Below are 22,221 nucleotides of genomic sequence, written 5' to 3'. Positions count from 1 at the left end.
TAGGACTGGGGTGACGGCGTGCGTGCCCACAGAGAGGGCTCTGTGTGCCACTTGTGGCACCCGTGCCATAGGTTCGCCAACACAGCCCTAGGCCAAACCGATGAAGTGGTAGCAGTGCTATCCCACTGCTTAGAGGCTATTATAGACTGAATGGGGAGGAAGAGACTCCAGCTTTACAGCCAGAATTATTCCAGGGAAATTCCATCTTTGACTATGAAAGGACTGCAGGGCTTTTTTTCTCATAGAACGCTCAGAACGGAGTTCCGGCACCTTTTTTGGATGAAACCTTGTAGGGTAGGCAAGTCAGGTTGTATGACATGTGTGAGTTCCGGCACCTTTTTCTTTTACAAAAAAAGCACTGGACTGCACTATCCTGCTCAGAGCTGGTCTGCAATTGGGGAGTTCTCCTAGATTCACAGTTCTGCTTCAGGAACAGGTGGCAGCTAAACCCTTGCAGAAAATTTTGTGCACCAGTTTCAACCTTTCCTGGACCAGGATACTCTCTTCACAGTAATCCACACCCTAATCTCCTTCCAGTTGGATTATTGTAATGTGCCCTGTGTAGAACTGCCCTTCAAGAACACTCAAGAACTACAGAATAGGATGGCTTGGGCCGTAAAAGACTACGGAAAATGAAAGAATACATCAATAATGTTTTTTAAAAATGGAAAGGAATGAAAGGAAAAGGGACTGCCTGGGAAGAAAATATCTCTGCTTTACCTTGTGTCCTCTAGCTTCATTGGATTAAGCTGCCCAGGACATTCAGCATGCCTGTGCTGTGTTTGGTAATCTCTAATGTAATCTGTAAACAGTGGTTTGAAGCCAGGCCAAAATTATCTTTAGTCTGCTAACCTTGAGATTCTGGAAATTCTGTAGTGCCCGGACTTTTAAAGGAGAGAAGGATAAAGTTGCTGGAAGATAAAATGAAATGAGAGGCAAATCCAAAAGCTCTGCAGAGCTGCAGTGCTAGTTTTGTGGAAATTTAAAATAAACAATAATAAAACACAGAAGAAACCAACATAAGCTCCCAGAAACAGTGTATATAATGAGATCAGTAGCTCAAAAATCCTACTTGGAAGTCCCCTAAATTTAATTGCTATATGACATCTTATTTGCTATAATGAAAGCCATCATGCTGGACAAAGCACATGAAACTGTTAGGATGGAGAAAAATGATAATAGAAAAGCGTATACATAACAGATATAAAACCTGGCTTTGGTCCCAGGCGTGGGGTTAATGTATTGGGGAGGATGGGGTGGGAGTGGAGATGGCTCTTATTCTTAATTTTAATGGTTCATTTTTAATCCAGGCTATCTGGTTTTATGTTTTTTTTTTAATTTAATGCTTTATTTTGTAAGCTGCCCAGTGTCCACTGGAGTGGGTGGCTATGTTAAATCTAATTGATAACCATAATAATCAGTGGAACATTATTACATATCCCTAAAAATTACTTGAGAAATTAATTAAGAAATGTTTATGATTACTAGGGTTGATGCGTATATCCTGGGTAATAATATGATGAAATTCATTCTATGCTAACAGTAGGAAGCAATGAATATGTGACCTGTGATGCTGAACAATAAAGTAACACATATATGTTTATTTGTTTGCTTGAAAGCCTTGAAAGACGAAACAGAGACAGCAGCAGTTTGCATGTTGTATAAGTCACCTAAGACTTTGCCTTGGGAAATTCTGTGAAACAAGACAAATACGCATTTCTGTCCAAGATACCTAGAATCTACCAGATCAATGTTTCTCAACCTTGGCAGCTTTAAAATGAGTGGATTTCAACTCTGAGAATTCTCTAGTCAGCAAGCTAGCTTGGGAATTCTGGGAACTGAAGTCCACCTATCTTAAAGCTGCCAAGGTTGAGATACACCGCGTCAGATACATGCCCTTTAAAACCCATCACCTCAGCTAGATTTCCCACTGATTAAGAATAATGTGAGCTTTATCATTTAATGCATCCTGAAGACATTAGATTTGGGAAGACTAATAGACTCGTGAATAAATATTGGCCTAGTAGATGAATCATGCATAATATTTTAAAGGACCCTTTGAATTTGGTTGATGACGTAAAAGCAGGTCTACCATAGAAGTCATATAGTTGTTTAGTTGGTTTCATGAGATGTCCAGAATGTACATGAAGTGGAAAGCTGTTTATATTAGTAAAAATGAGTGAACTCTCAAGCTCAGTGTGTTTTCTTTGACTTTACAGGAATTTTTCAGGCAGAAATCATTCCTGGCCCAACAGCCCAAAGTCTGTGAACTTGAGATGGCAGGGACTAAATCAGAGGCATTCTATATATAAAGCCTTCCTTTTGTTAGTAAGCTATCAGTCTTCCCTGTGGCTGGGCTATTCTTCTACATGGTAGTCTTTAGAATATTTCACTTTTTTTCAGAATTTTTTTTCTACATTCCCTTATCTGCTGAGCTACAAAAGATGGGTTCTGCTCAGCTGCACTGCAATTTGTAGAGATTTTTTTCTAAATGGGCAGACTTACAAGGATTAATTCATTTCAGGAGCATTTGCTGTATTTGGCCTCAGAAATATATTTAAAATGACTTTTTAGTAAATGTCTTGGTATTAATTTTTATTCCTGATATAGTACTTTATGATTTTTACTTCTCCTCAGCTGATTTGAGTTCATTTGGCCATAATAAGTCAGAATAAAAACACTGAATTAAAACAACAGTTAATTTCACCAACTATTTCAGTTGCTTTGGGGAATCTAAAACTTGTGATATGAGCAGTCCAAATAAAGATGTTCCAAATTAAATAGCTGACATGTACCAGAAAATCAGATAATGCAGAGATGTTATCAGCCCAAGGGTCTACAAGTCAAAAGGGAAAATGGAGGGGCAAGGCCAGTTTGCCAAATTTCAAAGCATGTATCATTTCAAATGTTCTTGCCTCTTTAGATAAAAGAAATAAAATTACTTATCCACCTTACTGGGTACACTACTGTGACAACTCTGCTTCATTTTATGTCATGCATGTTCACAAGGATGATCCTTAACATAACATACAGGTCTGTAAGACACCCCGAAAAAGTCAAGCACGTAGCAGAACTATCAGTCGGAAGATGAGAACAGTAAAAGTCTCACTATCACCGTATAGCAAGGCACCTCAATTTTACCCTTGGCTGCCAGTAGTAAATTTTGCTGCCAAGTGAAACTTGAATCATGAATACACACGGGAAGCAGGCAATAAGGAATGAAATGAACAAAACTGAAGAACTGGATAAGAACAGAACTAGCCCATTCCTGCTGGATTGAAGAGTGCATTTCTCCCTTCAGTGCATAGGAACGGATTATGCAAGTGAATGAATCTCTGTTCAATACTGAAAACAGGGGATCTTTATCCACTGCATCTGAAGGCAGCTGATTAATTGAGAAGGTGCAGAGTAAGTGTGACAGCATGTCCCCTGAGTTCCCCAAGATCTTGCCACTGTACCCCAATCCCGAGTACCTCCCAGGTGAAACTGTTCTTGCAACAAGTGAGAGGGCTGCCCCTAAGTCAAAAGTGAGCTGTAAGCCAACCGTTTAAACTGAGGCATGCTCATGGGGATTAATCTTTTAAGCAGGTGCTAGAAGGGATTGTTTTTGTTTCTTTGACGCAACAAATGATGCAATCCTGCAGATATCCCTTTTTCAGCCCAATGGCCTATAAAAAAGTACAGAGTGCAGACTAATAGTTCATCCCATACTACCTCAAACCGATTCTCAGTTGTCTCTTCCAACCCTTAAAATGAAGCTTACAGCATTGGATGGTGATGATGATGATGATAAAATTTTTATTCATAAAACATGAAACTCAGTCAACTGAACACTCAAATTGACTGGCACTAATGGTTGACACGGGTTGCTCCCAGCATCCTAGGTATCAACCAGGTATCTCCTTAAAATGTAAGATGTTCCGAGTAGCACAGTCTTTTGTAGCTTTGCTGGAGTTATTGCAGAAAGCTGTAATTTCTTGATGTATATCAACCAGGTACCTCCTTAAAATAATAATAATAATAATAATAATAATAATAATAATAATAATAATAATAATAATAATAATAATAATAATAATAATTATTATTATTATTATTATTATTATTATTATTATTATTATTATTATTATTATTATTATTATTATTATTATTATTATTATTTAGGGTACCTTTACAAAGAATTGTATCTAAAGGTAGTCAGATGTTCAGGCATTTTGTAAGTCAGATGCTGTCTACCGTCATGCATATAATCAGGGAGTCAATAGGTTATCTCTGCTGCAAGATTTAAAAAGTTTCCTTACACATTTTGTAACTTTTTTTGAAGTCTAGCATTCTAGTAAGAAGCCAGGTCCGGAAAGAGGTTCCTGAGATCAGGGGAGCCTTTGGCGCCTCTCTGAGTTTGGTTGTTTGCTTGCAGACGTTTCGTTACCTGACCAGGTAACATCATCAAGGCAAGGAAGCAGCCAAGCTCTGAGAGCACCAAAGACTCCAGGTTGCATAGCACTGGGCAGTAAGCTGCCAGCCACTAACCGAGCTGAGTGTAACAAGTGTTTTAGTTTGCCTTCTCAAAACTCCGCAAGCAATACAGTCCCGAAGGCCTGATCGACAGCTGGTTTGCAACGGGGGGGGGGGGGGGAAAGCATCTGCTTAGGCAGAGTTTAAAAGAAGGCGAACCCGGCTGGCGCAGGCGAGGATCGTGCGCACGAATGAGCCAGCTACCTGCACGCTCACTCCCAGATCCCAAAGTTTCAGATCCAAGACGAAGCGATTTCCCATCTCTCCCTCTCTCTTAATGTGCCTTCCCACCTCCCCCCCCCCGTTTTTTGTTTTTGTTTTGGTCTTCTTCTTCTTCTTTTTTTTTGCTCCCCTTTACACAGAGCGAGATTTCGATACAGTTTGAAACCTTTGCCTCGCCAGCAGGACCTTCCCGGCTGCCCCTTCGCCTCAGAGGAAAAGGGTTTGGTTTGGTTTTGTCCCCTACAACCAACCGCCAGAGAGAGAGAGACACCAGAATTTGCTTTGCTCTGCATTACTATACCTGGTGAACAGCGCCGGAGGTTTAAAGGCTGCAGCTTGCCGCGCTCGGCTCCGCGGGTTTCAAACCCTGTCGGTGCATCCTTGCTTGGGCTGTTCCTTTCCAAGCCAGGGAGGGGGCAGGCAGGCTGATGCCCAAAAATAAAACCTGCCCCCGCAGCTCTTTTATCGAAGGAACTTTCTCCCTTCTCACAGGCTGGAAGAAAGAGGCTGGCGGAGGGATCGACCCCTTTGAGGCAGCGGAAGGCTCCCCGGCAAGGGAAACTTGCCAAATCGGGTGTGCATATTGCGGGAGGGGGGGGGAGAGAGAAGGGGGGGGAACAAGCAAGGCACCAGGGAAGGCAGGCGCAGAATTTTGGAAGCTCAGAGGCGACGGAGGGGCGCTTATAGCTGAGAGCCGCGAGCCCCCTAGAGGCAGAAAGAGGTAAAACTTCCACTTGCTTAATCTTTCTTGCGGGTTGAACCAACTTCAGGGACTTGAACCAACATTCAGCATCCCTCTCCGCGTCGTGACTTTTGGGTGATTGGTTCACGCGAAAGCAGCCTGCCGTCCCAACCTTTCAGATCTGTATTGCGAAAGCCATCCTTAGCAATTTCCATCCCTCGTTTGAAAGGGTCTCTTTCCAAGCGAGGATCTTTGAAGAATTATTATTATTATTATTATTATTATTATTATTATTATTATTATTATTATTATTATTATTATTATTATTATTATTATTATTATTATTATTATTATTATTATTATTATTATTATTATTATTATTATTATTATTAGCTTTTTTGTAAAAGAAAAACTCACACATGTCATACAACCTGCCTTTCCTACCCTACAAGGTTCCATCCAAAAAAGGTGCTGGAACTCCATTCTGAGCGTTCTATGAGAAAAAAAGCCCTGATTATTATTATTATTTGTCAAAAGGGCAACAACCATCAGTCTGCAATAGATTTCCCAACCACAACTTGCAAAACATTTACCTACATGCACAGTTGTTTCAGATCCATCCAGGTGTTTAGTCTGTCACAAAACCTTAAGGACTGCATTGGACTGAACGTGTTGTTATTCTTATATATAATTATATATATAATTTAATTGTTTTAATTGATTTTAATTTTTTGTATTTCATGGTTTTAACTGCCCTGTAAACTGCCCTGAGTCCTACGGGAATAGGGCGGTATACAAATTCAATAAAATAAATAAATAAATAAATAAACACATATTGTGGTTGTTGGAGGATTCATTATATCAGAGGAGGATGCTTTATATCAGATATCAAGCTTCTCTCAGGGTAATCTTTTAATTTCTCTTTTAACTTTTTGGACTGGCAAGGCCAAGCCAGCAACTTCACTAAGTAAGTGGCCGAACCTGAATCCCCTCTTAGCTATTCTGATGGAGCCAGTTGCCTGGTCTTGCAGTTCTGTCTTTAAAGGCCTCTTTAAACAGGCCTTCCCTTAGTTATCCTCTGCTTACTCCAGGAACACCTTCTGCCCCACTGCCTTCTCTGCCAGCATTACAGTTGCACCCTATGTGTGCTGTTGGAGTTAGAACAATTCTGGGACTAGACAAGCTTTAAAATATCATAGGCAACTGATCACCATGCTCTTCACGGCATACATGACAACCTCTGGCTCCTTTGAACTGATTGTCGTTTAAATTTCGCTGGCCTGATGGGATTTTAAATATAGAAAGCTAAGCTATATGGTGTTTTATTTTTTACTCTCGCCAAACATGTCCCTCCCATCTTGATCTAGGACAGCTCCTTCAGCTGCTCCTATACTTGGGCTGACCTTTTCCCACCCCTCTTTCTTTCCTTGCTCTTTCCCTCCTTACTGTGGTGAGCCTGGTGGCCAATGAGCTTCTCTAGAAGATCAGATGTCACTATAACAGGGGGACTTAATTGCCTGCTGGAGTTGGCAGAGCCTGCAGCCTGATCCATTCGGCAGAAAGCTCCTTGCTTCTCTCAGCTCCCCCTCTCAGGTAAGAAAGAGATTCAAGAGAGACATATATCTGTAAAGTATAGGGGAAGAGAAGGAGAACGCATGTCCAAAGTTGTCTTACTCAGACTAGGATGGAGTGCAAAGCAGGAAGGCAGTGGTTCGTGGCCTACAATAAAAGTAGGCTTCCAGATCCTACCACACAGGACTTCTTCTCCTTGAAAGGGTTTGCTTCAAGCTAGTAACAATAAGCAATATCAGCTGTCCATAAAAAAAAAGGGAAGGTGATCCAATGAAACAGGAATCGTTTTATGAGAACCCTGCAAGTGGTCAAAAATGATATGTATCACCTACACAAAACACTCAAAATTTTCAAAAGTTGTCAGCTGAAATACAACCTAAACGGGGTTTTCCTCCCTGCTTGAATTCCCACAAAAAGGGATTGGGTGGAGAGACCCTGAGGATTGCTTAAATGTCAGTGGGAAACCCATTGAATAGAAACATCTCTCAGATTATTGTAGAAATAAAGCACTTGAATATGATGGATAATGTGTATATTTTTTTAAAAAGAGTATATTTCAGTAGAGTGTTAGTTTCAGCACGATTGGTAAAATAAAGGGTTGCAGCGACTTTATTTTTCAGTTGAGGTTATTTCAGTTGTGAACTCGAAAATCAGCTTGTTGAGTCATGGAGTTCAGGCAAGGAAAAAAGTTAGAAGTAGTAATAATTAGTTATCATGCATTTAGCAATTGAGCTTTGTTTGACTTGCACTAAAAATATTGCCCCATTGGGATGATTTAACCCCAGCTAGATACTGTATATTTTAGTTAGACATTCAATTCTGAGAATTGTTCTCAGATCTTATGAGCAATATTAAAAATTACAGATTTCCTTGCAAATTATACATGTTGTGTTGGACTATATGAAAGGGAGAGACAAGGGTATGGCATTGTTTGATTCTGAACTGAAAGTAGCACATGTGAGTTAGGCCTTTAAATTATTGTAAAATGTAAGAATCAAAAGCATATATCTATCTTAGCTCTTTAAACAGGCTGGATCAATAAAGTCTGCAAAAAGGATTAATGTTTAACTATGTAATTGACTGAAATATAGTTGTCTTCTTGGAAACTGCTGGCAGAGATGAAGTGGTCCATGGTTAATAACAGACCTGGAAATAGTCAGGAATCAGTGTTAGATTTCTTCTTAACAGAATCTTTTCAATGGTGTGTGGAAACATAGAAAACTGATGACAGGAAAAAAAACAGTGGTCCATCAAGTCTGCCTTTTGAATTTTTTGTTTGTTTTTATTTTCTTTTTAATTAATTAATTTATTTTCAATTTATCTATCTATCTATCTATCTATCTATCTATCTATCTATCTATCTATCTATCTATCTATCTATCTATCTATCATCGTCAGATGTTATTTTCTGATGATGAGTGAATCACTGAGGTAAAATTCTAAACTATCCCAATTATTGCATCTGTTCTGAGTAATATTCCTCTTATTATATAATGGCATATTTTGTTATGCCTCCCAACATGAAAATACTTTGATGCTTCTAAAAAAAGCAAGATAAAAAGCTGACTATCTGCTCCTGATTGGATATGGCTGAGGCATGACCTAGGACTATTAACTACTGTACCTTCTATGTCCCGTACGGCAGCTGTCCCATGTTGGAAACCATTTCTATATGGTAGGGAGATTGGATACCTTTCTGCACATCATGGCAGATCTTCTTTGATTGGGGCACTATGGAGGCAGTCATCACACGAAGACTGCCACCATGTGGTACTTTCAACATATGCACAGTTCTTAGTCTGACTAGCTAGACTTCTTTGTAAGCCTTTTATTGGTCAATTGCTTTACCCAAATGTAAGTTCATGGAGGAAATGTAATGGCCCAGATTTTGTAGCTCTCTACTTGCAACCCACTCCCAACCCCATTTTCTTATGGTGTTTTGTTTGTTTTTGGTTTTTACAAAATATATAAAGAAATCCCATTAAGAAGAATAATAACCATACTTTCTGGGTAATTGTGCTTCACCTTGCCACACAGAGCATTTCCCTTGTTTTCTCTCTAATAAAATATGGCAGGATGCAAAGCTCTAATGCCTCATCCTTAAGGTTTTCCCCATTCGGAAGTGCCAGAGTTCCAGTATATGGCCACCATGTTTTGATTTGAACCTAAGGATAAGCAGACTTTTTTTTTCTTAGACTCATAGAGTGGTATTGTTAGAAGGGGCCTCAAAAGTTATCTAACTCAACTCCCTGCAATGTACAGGAAATCCAATTAAATAATAGAATTAATTAATAGATAACAGATAAATAGGTAGTAGATAAATAAATAAATAATAGAAGGTATTCTTTTTATTCTTATGGTATATTCTGGCACTTTTCTAATAACATAATGTTACCATGAGTTTGCCTGTGTTTGGATTGTTTTGTAAGCAGGGCTTTTGCTTCTAAGAAGAGAAAGGCTTACCTGGGCTACATAGGTGTCCATATCTCCAGCTGTTTTAATGCAACGTTGTTGGCTGTAAAGTTTTGCCTGCTCTCAAACTTCTTTGTAATTGCCTATCCATCCATGATGTTTTGTAATAAAATAGCCACATCAACACTTGGCGTAAAAGCATTTATGACTGGCTTTACTAAGGAATATTTTTGTTTAGAGAGTAAGGTCTTTAATGCTGCACACAGTCCCTTGAAGAACGCTTCTAGAACCTGAGTAGAAATGTCACGAGCCTACACAGCTATGTGGAAAAGGATCAGAGAGAGTTCGTTTTCGTCTTGAGACTCTCTTCTTAGCGATCTTGGTTCTTTGGAGACAGATTGCTCATAAATATTTGAGCGTAAGATCTGGACAAATGGATGGGGTTAAAAATGAACCTCTTAGGCTTCCCTTGTTTCTTTTAAAAGCTCCAGCTGCTGGTTTCTTGAACCACGTATAGAATGGTGTTGTGGCCCAGCTAAAGTGCCAAGAAGAATTATTGAGACAGTGAAAAAAAAACAAGGGCACACACAGTAAAACATGCACCGGAGACATCAGATTGATTAAATATTTTGCCAGGAGAATGGTTTCATCTGCCAAATGGGTCTATGAACCAATTTGCCTTTTCCCTCCGATATCCAGCTATGCCTATCAAGCCCGTTGTTTAGCACCACCAGCTTTCCTTTTCATTCTTCTTCCTGCTTCACCTTGTATGGCCAAAGAGAGAGAATGATTGATGGGAGGACAGCTATTTTCATCAATAGTCTCTGAGATGAGAGGGAGTGAATTCAATATACCAAGGGGAAGATGGGTACATTCTCAGCTGTTAAGAAGCTCCTCAAGTGATGGGGTCTGGGTGTTTTCAGCCAAGAATTGGAACAGATTTCAGCCAAAAGGCACATATAGTTCAGAGCGGGAAGGAGAAATTGGTCAGGGATTTATGTGACAGAATTATGATCCACCTTCTCTGCTGCAGATTGGCTCAGTATGAGGCATTTATTTATAACATTGGCACTTCATTCAGAGCCTGTCTGATTTATCTGAGTTGAATTTTTCTTTAAAAAAAAGTGAGTTGGTTTGCTAGTGTAAACACACAGGATACACAATTGAGTCAACAGTATATATATATTTTTAGAAATGACTTACAAATGTCTCAGGAGTTTCATGTCTCAGGGATTTAATGGTTAGGTCTCCAGTTTTGTTTTGTTTTTAACCTTGAAGCAGTTACTGTGCGCTCTGATTTGATGAAGCAGAACTGAAAGAGAAGGGCTTGCTTTAAAAAAAATTACTTTTCTCTTAGTTTTGCTGGGGGGAAATCTCTACATAATACAAAAGATCATCTCTCCCCCCCCGCCCCCTGCCTCTATGTTTGCTTGTAGGTTAGGTTTAGGTTTTATTTGATTTGTATACCGCCCTTCTCCCTAGGGACTCAGGGCGGTTCACAGGGCATATATAAATAACGATACAAAAGTTAAAAGGAGATTAAACCAGTGCCCAGTTAAAAAAAACAATAATACAATATTAGAAACAACAATTTAAAAACCCATAATCCCCCATCAGGCCAGACCAGCTAATTCAAATAAGTGGGTCTTCAGGCCGCGACGGAAGGTTCGGAGGTCTGATGTCATCCGGAGCTCCACCGGCAGTTGGTTCCATAATGCCGGAGCGCCCACAGAGAAGGCCCTCCCCCTGGGGGCCACCAGTCGGCATTCCCTGACCGGAGGCACCCTGAGGAGGCCCTCTCTGTGGGAGCGCACAGGGCGGAGGGGAGTTGACGCCGGCAGCAGGTGGTCCCTGAGGTAACCCGGACCCATGCCATTGTAGTGGTGGACAGGTCGATAGAAGGGTAGTTAGAAAGAATTTTGAGAGCCCACAAAACTTGGGAAAATGGATGGAGAAAATCAAATAAAATGAAAGAGATTATGCTAGTGTTTTCCCATATGTCATCAGTCATGGCCTCAATATTGTATTGATTTATCAAGGGCAATAGATTGCTAGCGTTCTTATCATTTAATGTATTTGGGATATTCAATGCCAAATACGTAATTTTAGGATAAAGTAGAAATTGATTCATTTTAATGAGGCTTCCCTGGACTTTAGTTTCAATCGCTACAACTGATTCCCACAAGAAGCTCTGTTGATGGGCTGGAGTCAGGAGACGATCCAAAAAATACCATAAGCACCATTTGCAGACAATTTCAGTATATGATCACACTGGATCTGAAAACTACTTTGGGACAACACTGGAAAGGGGATTTGGATTTATCTGTTTTGTTGACACCTCTACATTGTTTGAGTTCCTTATGTGTTGGCTCAGCCTTGACAGGAGGATATTTGAGGGGAATACTAACCTTTCACATAGACAATATTTAAAAATTTGTTTTGTTTTATCAAGCTAAAAGAATATTAAGCACAATAAGAAACCATAATGATGCAAACAAGGAAAAATATCAAATCCCTATTTTGATGCTATTTATATACCTGTATAAGACCACTACGGTGGGAAGGTAACAGCGTTACGTGCGCCTTTGGCATCTAGTCATGCTGGTCACATGACCACGGAGACGTCCTCGGACAAACGCTGGCTCTTCGGCTTTGAAATGGAGATGAGCACCAGCCCCTAGAGTTGGAAACGACTAGCACGCATGTGTGGGGGAACCTTTACCTTTACCTTTATATAAGCAAAACTAGAGAACAGATTGGTTAAGGAAATTTAAAAAATAATTCACGAAGGTTCAGGATTCATGTAGGTGCTAAACAGGTAAAATATTTCAACAAATAGCATAGATGTGACCTGGATCCAGTGTTCAATGCTAAAACTTGGCTGAAGTCTTTGCAATTGTATTAAGAAGGAAATTAATGCTTCTAGAGGTGGATGTATTGCACTTTTGCTTAACCATAATATCACTGGAGGATAAGGAGAAAGAGTGTCCTTACAGTTGTAATGTTCATCAAATAATCCTAGTTTTCCTGATGTTTTTTTCAGCATGATTTCTCAACCAAAATAATGTACACCTTATGTGTCATCCTGCTCTAGATTAAAATTTTATGATGGCTTGTTGTGGAGAAGGATTTCTCTGAAGGGAAAAGAAAGGACAACACTTTGTTGGAGTCAATACAGTTCCCTGAGACAAAAACTCATATCTATGTGAGATTGGGTTGAGTAGGATTGAGCTATTCATTCCTGGGCACCCAATGATATTCATCCAGTTCAGTCTCCCTCATTTTTAAAATGACTGTATTACAATAAACATAGAAATAAGGAAAACATCACGACACATGACATTTGCATGCCATCTTACTTACCTGTCAAGTCATAAATAGCTAAAGGCAATAATATTAAGCAAAACTTTAGAAATATTAAATCTGTTGGCTTAAAAGCCACTTTAGTATGCATATTTCATGAGACATAAGCTGAATGAAGCTTTTCTGGAGATGCAACTGAATGAATAGTCATTTTTAACCCCAGTCATATATTTTTCTAGTGAAACATCAAATTTATATGAATCATGCATGGAGCACAGCCTTATATATTACATGCGTATATTTAAGATAGTGATTATCTGTATCATCTGAATAACCCCAGGTCATTTGGCTAGGGGCTGTGATTTTATTAGTTTGTGTGGCACAGTTCTGTGTTTGGGATTGTTACACTTCCAAGGCTTATCACAGCTAAGTCTTTTATACAGAGAAATTACAAAGTATAATGACGCTCATAGAATTGCCAAGAGTTGGACACAAATGAATGGATAACATCATCATTATCCTCCTCCTCCTCCTAACTATTTCACTGACAAAAAACAAAAAAAACCCCACTGAATGCTGAATTATTATTTGAACTATGTGAAGATAAAACATTTGTTTTTTTTAACTTTCATTTACACATACAGGTTTTTATACTGTTAATTGTTTCGAAAAGTGAAAGAAACAAGTGAAATCAAGATAGATTGCCCTTCCTTTCCATCTCAAAAAAAGCAAAAGCAAAAAGCAGTGGCTTAATAACTATGATTGACTCTCACCACTGGGTTCACACAACACATTGAGCCACTAATTAACCAAGAGGGCTGCATTTGCATAAGCAACAATACTACTGTAAAATGAAGTAAGAAAGCTTTAGAAAAACAAATAAAATATTTTTGCTACCATCTAGAGACTGATTGGATTGAGCAATTATACAAGCTATGGAGAACAAGTTTGTCTAGAAAAGAAGCCAGGCTAGACTCGAATTGAAATATTTCCTAGGACACTTTTTTTGGCAACTTAGGTTAGTGACTTTTTTCAGTTCTGACAATTTACTGCTTTAACATTAGAAACATTGGCTTGTGCTGCCTTTCCATAAACATGAAACTGAGAAATATTTACTTAAATATGATTGCCTGTGTGATGACATCACTAGGATGGATAGCTATTTCCATCAGAATCAACAAAATGATGTCAATATGGCAGGCAGGCAGCCATGCTGCCGTAAGAGATTGGCAATTCACCTGAACAGAAATCAAAAGTTGCACTGTGAGATAACCAACTTCTTTCAGGTATATTTTGCCAGAATAAAACATGTTCATGAAGTTCATATGGTCAATTTTACCATTAGGCAGACTGCATCTTAGGAAGCGAATTTAGCCAGCAAATTCTTCATTACTGAAATTGTAACTGTATTTTCACTGCTCTGAAGAAAATCCAATAGGAGTTTCCTCTTTAGAAACTTTATAGGCTGAGGTTTGTATGAACTTAGACTTGAAGGCAAGGTGAGGAAACATTTGACTTCTAGTAGGAAAATGTGTTGAACTGAGCCTACACTTTTGTAAGCCAGTTCTTGCTTTTATTTTCTGCACAACAACACCACAGTGAAGTAAGTTGGGCCGAGAGAGAATGACTGGCCCAAAGTCACCCCAGCCAGCTTCCATGCCTAACATGAGACTAGAACTCTCTGTCTCTTGGTTTCTAGACCGGTGCCTTAACCATTAGACCAAAGTGCTCCTCATTCATTATGTGTGAATGGGGTATTGTTCATTGAGAAGAGAAAGTTCTCTGAAGTCTCTCTTAACTTTCTCACATCTAGACACTGTGGCAGTGCAGCAGTTATGTGTACCTTCACCAGTTTAATAAGTTTAAGAAACTGGCATTATGTCCTAGGCATATCAAGATTGGCTGAATCAGTGGGCTTCTAGTGTCTTTTTAAACTAATATTTATTAGGCATTTGAATACTGGTGTTAGGCTGAACCCTTGGTATAGTAAAGTTGATTAATGACCACATGCTAAATTTTTATCCCAGATTGGCTAATTTAGCCAGATTCTGCTGGGTGCTTCTGCTAGGTTACCTTGAACTATAGTTACCAACTTGATGCAAGGGGGAAAGCAGCCCACAATTGTAGAGGGTGTTTATTAAATAGAGGAAAAGCCATACAAGCTAGCAATGATGTAACAGAAGATTTTCTGTGCCCTTGTGCTTGTCTCAGAACCTTACAAATCTACGTGAGCATTTTTCGAGCATGATAAAAAGTTGAGACGTTTTGGACTGGGACACTTATGCATCTTAAAAATGAGATTATGCCCTTGCTGTCATAGTTTTTATTCCCAGGAACTCTCAGTTGTGGGTCTGCCACATCTGGAGGAGTCCTTGCAAACTTTTCACTTCTCTTTGTATTATATTGCTGTTCAGGGGTCCTTTCATTTTAGAAATCTGAGGTCAAAGCTAGTCCATTCATGAGAGAGATTGAAGTCCCCATATTAGATAGTGATTTGGAGAGGCCAACTTTTTCTTCCCAAATAGGTCAACCACAGTTGCTTAAGCCTATAGGACTATCTTTAAGATGCCTTAAGCAGTGTGATTCTAATCCAGCACCATATTGTCCTTGAGAGCAATTCTGGGACCTATTGTTCTCAAAGCCAGTGTTCTTGGGAACAGTCAGTTTATAAACAAATATAGTAAGGATTCAGACTCCAGATGGGCTCTTTCCCATGACAAGTCAGTAGAATAAGAATAGGAGTACTGAAGGGTGTCATAAAGACTACTTGAAAACCCACTGTTATTTATTTTAGATGTATAGGTAGTCCTTGACTTCCAACAGTTCATTTAGTGACTGTTCAAAGTTACAACAGCACTGAAAAAGGGACATATGACCGTGTTTCACAGTTATGACCTTTGCAGCATCCCCATGATCATGTGATCAAAATTAAGATACTTGGCAACTGTATTTATGACTGTTGCTGTGTGCCGGGGTCATGTGATCCCCTTTTGCGACCTTCTGACAAGCAGAGTCAATGAGGAAGCCAGATTCACTTAACAACCAGGTTACTAACTTATCAGTTGCAGTGATTCACTTAACAACTGAGGCACGAAAGGTGGTAAAATGGGATAAAGCTCACTTAACAAATGTCTCACTTAACAACAGAAATTTTGGGCTCAATTGTGGTCGTAAGCCAAGGTCTCCCTGTATCTTAAAAAGGTTTATATTAGAGCTGTAAAATCTCCACTTTCTACTAACATATTTTAGGCCCATTGCCGTGAAAGAAAGATATAGGTGTCTAGTACAAATCACGATGACAGAAAGGAACAAAGACAAAACATGTATTTTGATGTCATGATGCACATTTTGCTTTTGCCTCCACTTTGCACACAAACCTACAAGAAATAAGATCATCATGAAGTAATTTATGTTTCTGACTTAGCATCTGGAAGTTTGAGGAACATGAGCCCACAGTCCAGAAGTGATCAGTCTAGGATTCCTAGGTCACACATGAATTCTGAAAGCCTTAAATGTGACCCAGGAGATCATAAATTTGTAATTTTAACATGATACAGTGGTAGAAGTTTTAAATTGCTAATTATTGTGTGAATATTTCTTTCAGTATTAATACAGTTTTATTGTAAATAAAATGTCATTAGTATTAGATTTCAGCCTGACCTTACTCTCATCTAAAATGTGATCAAGAAAAGTGAGAATAAGAGGTGCACAAATTTAATAATTATTAGAAAAACTTTAACAATTATTAGAATAATAATAACAGTGAGTTGACACTAATTATTGGCCAATTTTTAATACTGAGCCAACAGTAGAAATCACCACATTCTTTCAGCTACCTAAATTAGCTTTCAGGTTCTGTCAGTATGTTTGGGCAGCTTCATGTATTAACTTGTTCATAGATTCAAACTACGGTAATTTGAATTAGTTTATACATTTTGGAGCACCTTCAATTTGGAGAATAAATTCGATCCACAGATTTGATCAAAGTAGCTCCAAATAAAGTCTGTTCATTTCTTCCCTAATATGAATCCACCAAAAACCAGGAAAATTTTAAGAATTCTGTAGATAAAAAAGAGCTGTGATGGCAGAATGGTTAGAATGCAGTATTGCAGGCTAATTCTGCCAACTGCCAGGAGTTCGATTCTAACCAGCTCAAGGTTGACTCAGCCTTCCATCCTTCTGAGGTCGGTAAAATGATTATTGAGTGGGGGGGGTGGGGGGGGCAATATGGTGACTCTGTAAATTGCTTATAGAGGGCTGTAAAGTGGTATATAAGTCTGAGTGCTATTGTTATACTGTGTTAAAAATGTGTAAGTGGCTCTTTTGATTTTTTTATTATTATTATTACTTTCTGTATGAAATCAGCCTGCTCTGTCCTCTTAAACTAAATTAATATCTCCCTTGATTTTTTGATTTTTTTATGATTGGAACATCTGGAACTTCAAAATGTTGTACAAAAAAAAGCCAAGTAAGTACACAGTCTTCTTGGTGTTTACGGTACATTGTACCATTAAGTTTTGTCACTTGGAGCCATGTACCATCCCTTATATGGCAAGGTGATTGCTTCCAGGAATATTTGATCTTCTAAAATAGAAACCTTGTAAGCTGCAGATGTTCTTTGGGACATCCATCCATCTGCTGCTCCTTCAAGAATCCTCTCAAGTATCAGCTGAGTAATTAAGTTAAGACCCAGGCTTGGGTTTCCTTGGTAGCAGCTCTGTTTTTTCTAATTAAAGCTTCATCCCTCTGGGACTTTGGTGGGTGTCAGAAAAAATCTTCCTATAAAACCTATCAGTGACCTCCTTGAGGTTTTTGAACTCTTCAGAAACTATTCTGCAAACATGTACTTATGTCTCCCAAGAAATTCAGCTGTTGTGCTTTCCATCCTTATCTGAGATGCAAAGGTTTGCTTTGCACAAAGTAGGCAAAAATTCTTCTTCTTTGAGGTAAAACCTAAGCCAAAAGGCACTAGCATTTAGTTTCCTAAACAAAGAGAGGTCATCTTTGCTAGTATTTTGTGAAACAAAGCGATGTTCTGAAGACAATCTATCTATGCTATTAGTGAGAATAAAAAACTTCTCATGATTTTCATACCCTGTGGTATGAAAGCTGGTTGTTGTAAATATAAGGACTTGCGGAATAATATTACTTAAATAGCCTTGTAATTTCTGGCATTATTGTTTTCATCGTAAGTAGAGATGCAGCTGATCTGGACATATTTGTCTTGGTATGAATACAAGCCTGGTAGCCATAACAACTACTCTGTGTATGGGAAACTAAGGGTGTGTCTGGACATGGTATATACATACTATATGCATACTTCATCTGTGTGACCTAGTTGATAAAATACTGTGCTTGGGCCTGGAATAAAATGTCAAATCAGTCCCACCAATTTGCAATTTCAGTTCTTGGGAAGATAAATAAGGGCGGTGGGGAGGGGGGAACCATGAAGCTTTATAGTATTGTGTATTACAAGGATCTCTCTGTGAGTGAGATAAATCTGGTAAGTAAGTAAATAAATTATAAACCACTTGTATGATCATGAATGCTCCTAGAAAATTGTTCTCTTGCATTCATACAGCATTATGGGGGTTCACCCATTTGTAACCGTTCCATCCTGTTTTTTATTTTACTTCATAGAAGAAAAAGTGAGGGACTGTCTCCACAATGCCTTTTGTTTGATAGCCTTAGGAATCAACAATCTTGACACTTATTAATAAGAAACATTATTTGTAGATTATTAAATAATATTAGACTGTTTTCTTGTTGCTAGGGTTGGCATGATAGTTCTAAAGCACCAGTCTTTAGCCTGGCATACTAGAGATCAGATTCCAGGTTTACCTGAAACTTTCCTAATTCCCGATCAAGACAATTTTTGGTTATACTTGCAGAGAATTATTGAAGTTGTAATCAAGCACATCTGGAGGGTAACAGATTGCAGAAGGCTAGTCTCATGGAATGTTCCACTTTATCAAACATGACTTTAGCATGATTTAAGATGCTATATATGTATAGGACATGTTGTAGGTTGAGATTTTTTTCCATTGAACCTAATAATTGAGTCCAGTTGGGTGAGCTTGATGAGGAGAGTTTTTGGTATTTTATCCTGATTGGGAGTTCAGTGTTATAAAATATAGAGGAGTAAGAATTAAGATTCTGCTTCATATGTGACAAAACTAGCTTTGTGCTGTATAGAATATTTAAAGTTTATGAATTGTATTATTTTTTTTAAACAGTCATTTTAATTAACTAAACTGCCATTGTTGCACAAATAAATTATTTTAAGTGTATGCACTGAGGCTGACTCTGGCCTGTATTTGTTTTTTCATCTAGAAACCTGCCAAAATGTCTGACACCGAAGAAGTGTAAGTAGAAACAAACTTGTTAATTCATTTGTAAAGATCTTTGCTGACTGGCATTTTTTGATAGAGCCAAACTACTAGTCTTCATAGGTACAAGGATCAAAATTCTGTTCCAAAGACAATGAATCAAAGTGTTTAATAATCAAGTAGGTTAATATGTCAGAGTTGCTTGATTCAAATGTCCGAAAAGAAAAAATAGCATTTTGCCTTCTGTCAAATGCAATTTTATTCAATTATAAAATGTATATACTATGCTATTTATTGCTTGCATGAGTCTGTGCAGAATGTAATTTCTTAACAGTATGTATTGTAATTGTGAAGGAGAGAATGTGGAGATTATGTAAATATAACTTTTGATATCTTAATGTGTGTGTTTGTGTGTATAAATATATACATATGCATGTATGTGTGTATATAACATGTTTCCCTGAAAATAAGACCAGGTCTCCTATTAATTTTTGCTCCAAAAGATCCATTAGGTCTTATTTTCCGGTTAGGTCTTATTTTTGGGGAAATATAGTATTAAATGCGTCCGTCTGGCTGTCGATCTTAACTGGGGTTTATTTTGGGGGTAGGGCTTATATTACAAGTATCCTGAAAACTCATGTTTTTCGGTTGGGTCTTATTTTCAGCGAAACACAGTATGTATGTGTGGACACCTGTATATAAGAAAGCAGATAGAAAGCATTCTGCTTTTAAGTGATCAGATGCAAATTGAGGATGGATCCCTGTGTCGTTAATAAGTGTATTACTAACAAGTCTTCCAACAACCAGGTAGACTATGGAGATTTCAAAAGCTTAGTTATAACAGCAAAAACATGACAAGAGCCTGAACAGATCAGAAACTGCTCATGTGCAAGTTCTGAGTCAAATTAAAGTGGAAGAAGAAAATCAAACTATTTCCATGATGTAATCTTGACCCACCGGATTAAGGATAACATCGGGAATTGCTTTGAACCCCATTGAGAGAGAATCAGAGAAACTGGAATGAAATAAAAAAAAAGTTGTTGAAAGATGAATGTTAAAAAAACCCTGCTACCGGTACACACTAAGAAAGAGGAGAAACAAACTGAATGTCATAAGAAATGGTGAAACTGCCAAGAAGAAAAGAGAAGACAGAGACAACAAAGGAATGATCTCCAGAAGGAATTTAATAAAAAAAATTCAGAAGAGAAAAGAAACAATCTTATAGTGTCATCTGTGAAGACATTGCTGATGGAAAGAAACACAGAAAAGTTTTCCAAAGCACCTCCAAACTCCGAAGGTGATTTCAACCTCAAATCAGTGTGCTAAAAATGCCAGTGGACAAATAGTAACTAATTCAAAGACATCAATAATACTAATAATAAACCTTTATTGTCAAAGTACAACATGTGTACATTGAGATTAGCTGAGCCTCCCCCCGTGCTCTCTCCCCCCAACACACAGTGACAACAAACCCTCCATCCCACCACACTATGTGAACCAACTACACCACACACCGGCCTCCCAAGTCAATTCTGCATAAGATTATGTCCCATTTAAAAGCCTAACAGCCCACGGATAAAAGCTATTTTTCAGCCTGTTGGTACGGCTGGCTATATTCCTATATCTCCTACCGGATGGTAGGAGAGTAAAGAGTAAAGACAATGATAGAAGAAATACACTGAAATTCTGTACAGTAAAGATATCAATTTCCAAGATACTTTAAAACAGGGGTGTCAAACTCAATTTCATTGAGGGCCGCATCAGCATTGCAGTTGCCCTCAGGGGGCCAGGTGGGTGTGGCCTGGGTGGGCATGGCCTACTGGGTGGGCGTGGCTAAAGTGCATATGGCCTACTGGGTGGGCATGGCCAGCTCTATACATCGTTCACATCAAGGGTGCCTATGGGGGCCTGGGCAGGAGTGGGACAGATCTGAGGGTCTCTGGCAGAAGAAGGGTCTCTGGGCCAGGGCCAAGGCAGTGGGGGCCGTTCCCTCACTGTTACCAGGATGGCTTCGCGGGCTGCATGAAACCACTTTGCGGGCCGGATCTGGCCCCTGGGCCTTGTGTTTGACATGTCTGTTTTAAAAGATATTTCCTCAGTGGTGGGATTCAGCCGGTTTGCACCACTTTGGCAGAATTGGGAGCTAATTTTTTGTTGCCCAGGCCCAGAATGGACTTCTGGAAGTGGCATCCACACAAAGAACCGGTTGTTCACATATTTGAATTGCACTACTGTATTTCCTACTTATAAAGACTTAAGTGAAATTAGATTAGCCCTCTGGTCATTGACAGTATGTTAGAAGAAAACAATTTTATAAAGTTTAACCTTGGTGGCTGAGGTGATGTTATTTAAGAGGACCATGAATTAGTTGATGGCAGAGCGATAATAAAGGTGAAGGTAGAACTGGCTCACAAAATTGGATTTTGGAGAGAAACCTGAAACAGCTTAATAAAATGAGCTAAGAATAATGATTCAAGCATGAGAACAAACTTTCTTGCCAAATTCTGGGAGGTAAATTAAATAATATTGCAGAAGGTTGGAAATATGGATTGGCTTTTCCAGACTTGGAATATTCCAAATATATTGGGAATACAACATTGAACCTTCCCTACCACTATGTTCAAATTGCAGATGCAGTATAACACATCGGAAGGGTGCACGTTTGGAGATGACCAGATTAACTACCAGTATATAAAAAGCAAATAATGACTAAAATGTAAAAAAATCTATAGTTTCCCAGAATTAGGCTTCATGAAAGTTTGTCTTATTTCTAGACAGGCAAATCTAGTCTGATTTCTTTTTCTTTGTTTTTGCTTTCTTACAGGGAGCAAGTAGAGGGTGAGTAATTAGTTATATGTATGTGCTGTAAAATAAGTCATTGTTCCAATTTAATTTTGTGGTCCAATGTATTAAACTAACCAAACTTTGACCAATAAGACATACTTTAGCTTTTAACTGAGTTGTCATGATTTATATTGTGGAGATCAATTTTAAATAAATTGATCTCTCATGCTTCCTTATTCCACCTGTTGTCCCACTGAGTTTGAGATTACTGGGAAATAAGACCATTCAATACAAAAAAGGGCATTCAGGAAACACACAGCCTGTTCCTCATCGCCCTTTTGTGGCTTTGTTCCACAATAGCTCTTACTAGTTGTTATTTAAGATAAGCCATATCAAGTCACC

General features: G+C 38.6%; 1 protein-coding gene and 1 long non-coding RNA gene across 3 annotated transcripts in view; one reads left to right on the top strand and one right to left on the bottom strand.

Moving 5' to 3' along the window:
• PRR33 (proline rich 33) overlaps positions 1-5,243 on the bottom strand; it is a 40,059-nt gene extending 34,816 nt beyond the window's left edge. Inside the window, exon 1 of one of the 2 annotated variants that reach the window (XM_081331829.1) lies at positions 5,039-5,243. The gene's annotated coding sequence lies outside the window, so the exon portion shown is untranslated. The remainder of the gene's footprint in view (positions 1-5,038) is intronic. The other variant, XM_081331828.1, reaches the window with a different exon arrangement.
• Positions 5,244-6,431: 1,188 nt separating this feature from the next.
• Positions 6,432-21,873, top strand: LOC308670395. Its single transcript, XR_014027010.1, has 3 exons — positions 6,432-7,012; positions 19,040-19,071; positions 21,860-21,873. It is a non-coding gene; the product is annotated as an uncharacterized lncRNA (long non-coding RNA).
• Positions 21,874-22,221: the final 348 nt, after the last annotated feature.

This window comes from Vipera berus, assembly GCF_964194415.1.
Source record: "Vipera berus genome assembly, chromosome: 1".
NCBI classification, from domain to species: domain Eukaryota; kingdom Metazoa; phylum Chordata; class Lepidosauria; order Squamata; family Viperidae; genus Vipera; species Vipera berus.
Note: the sequence above shows the minus strand (reverse complement) of the source record. Positions and strands in the feature narration are given on the sequence as shown.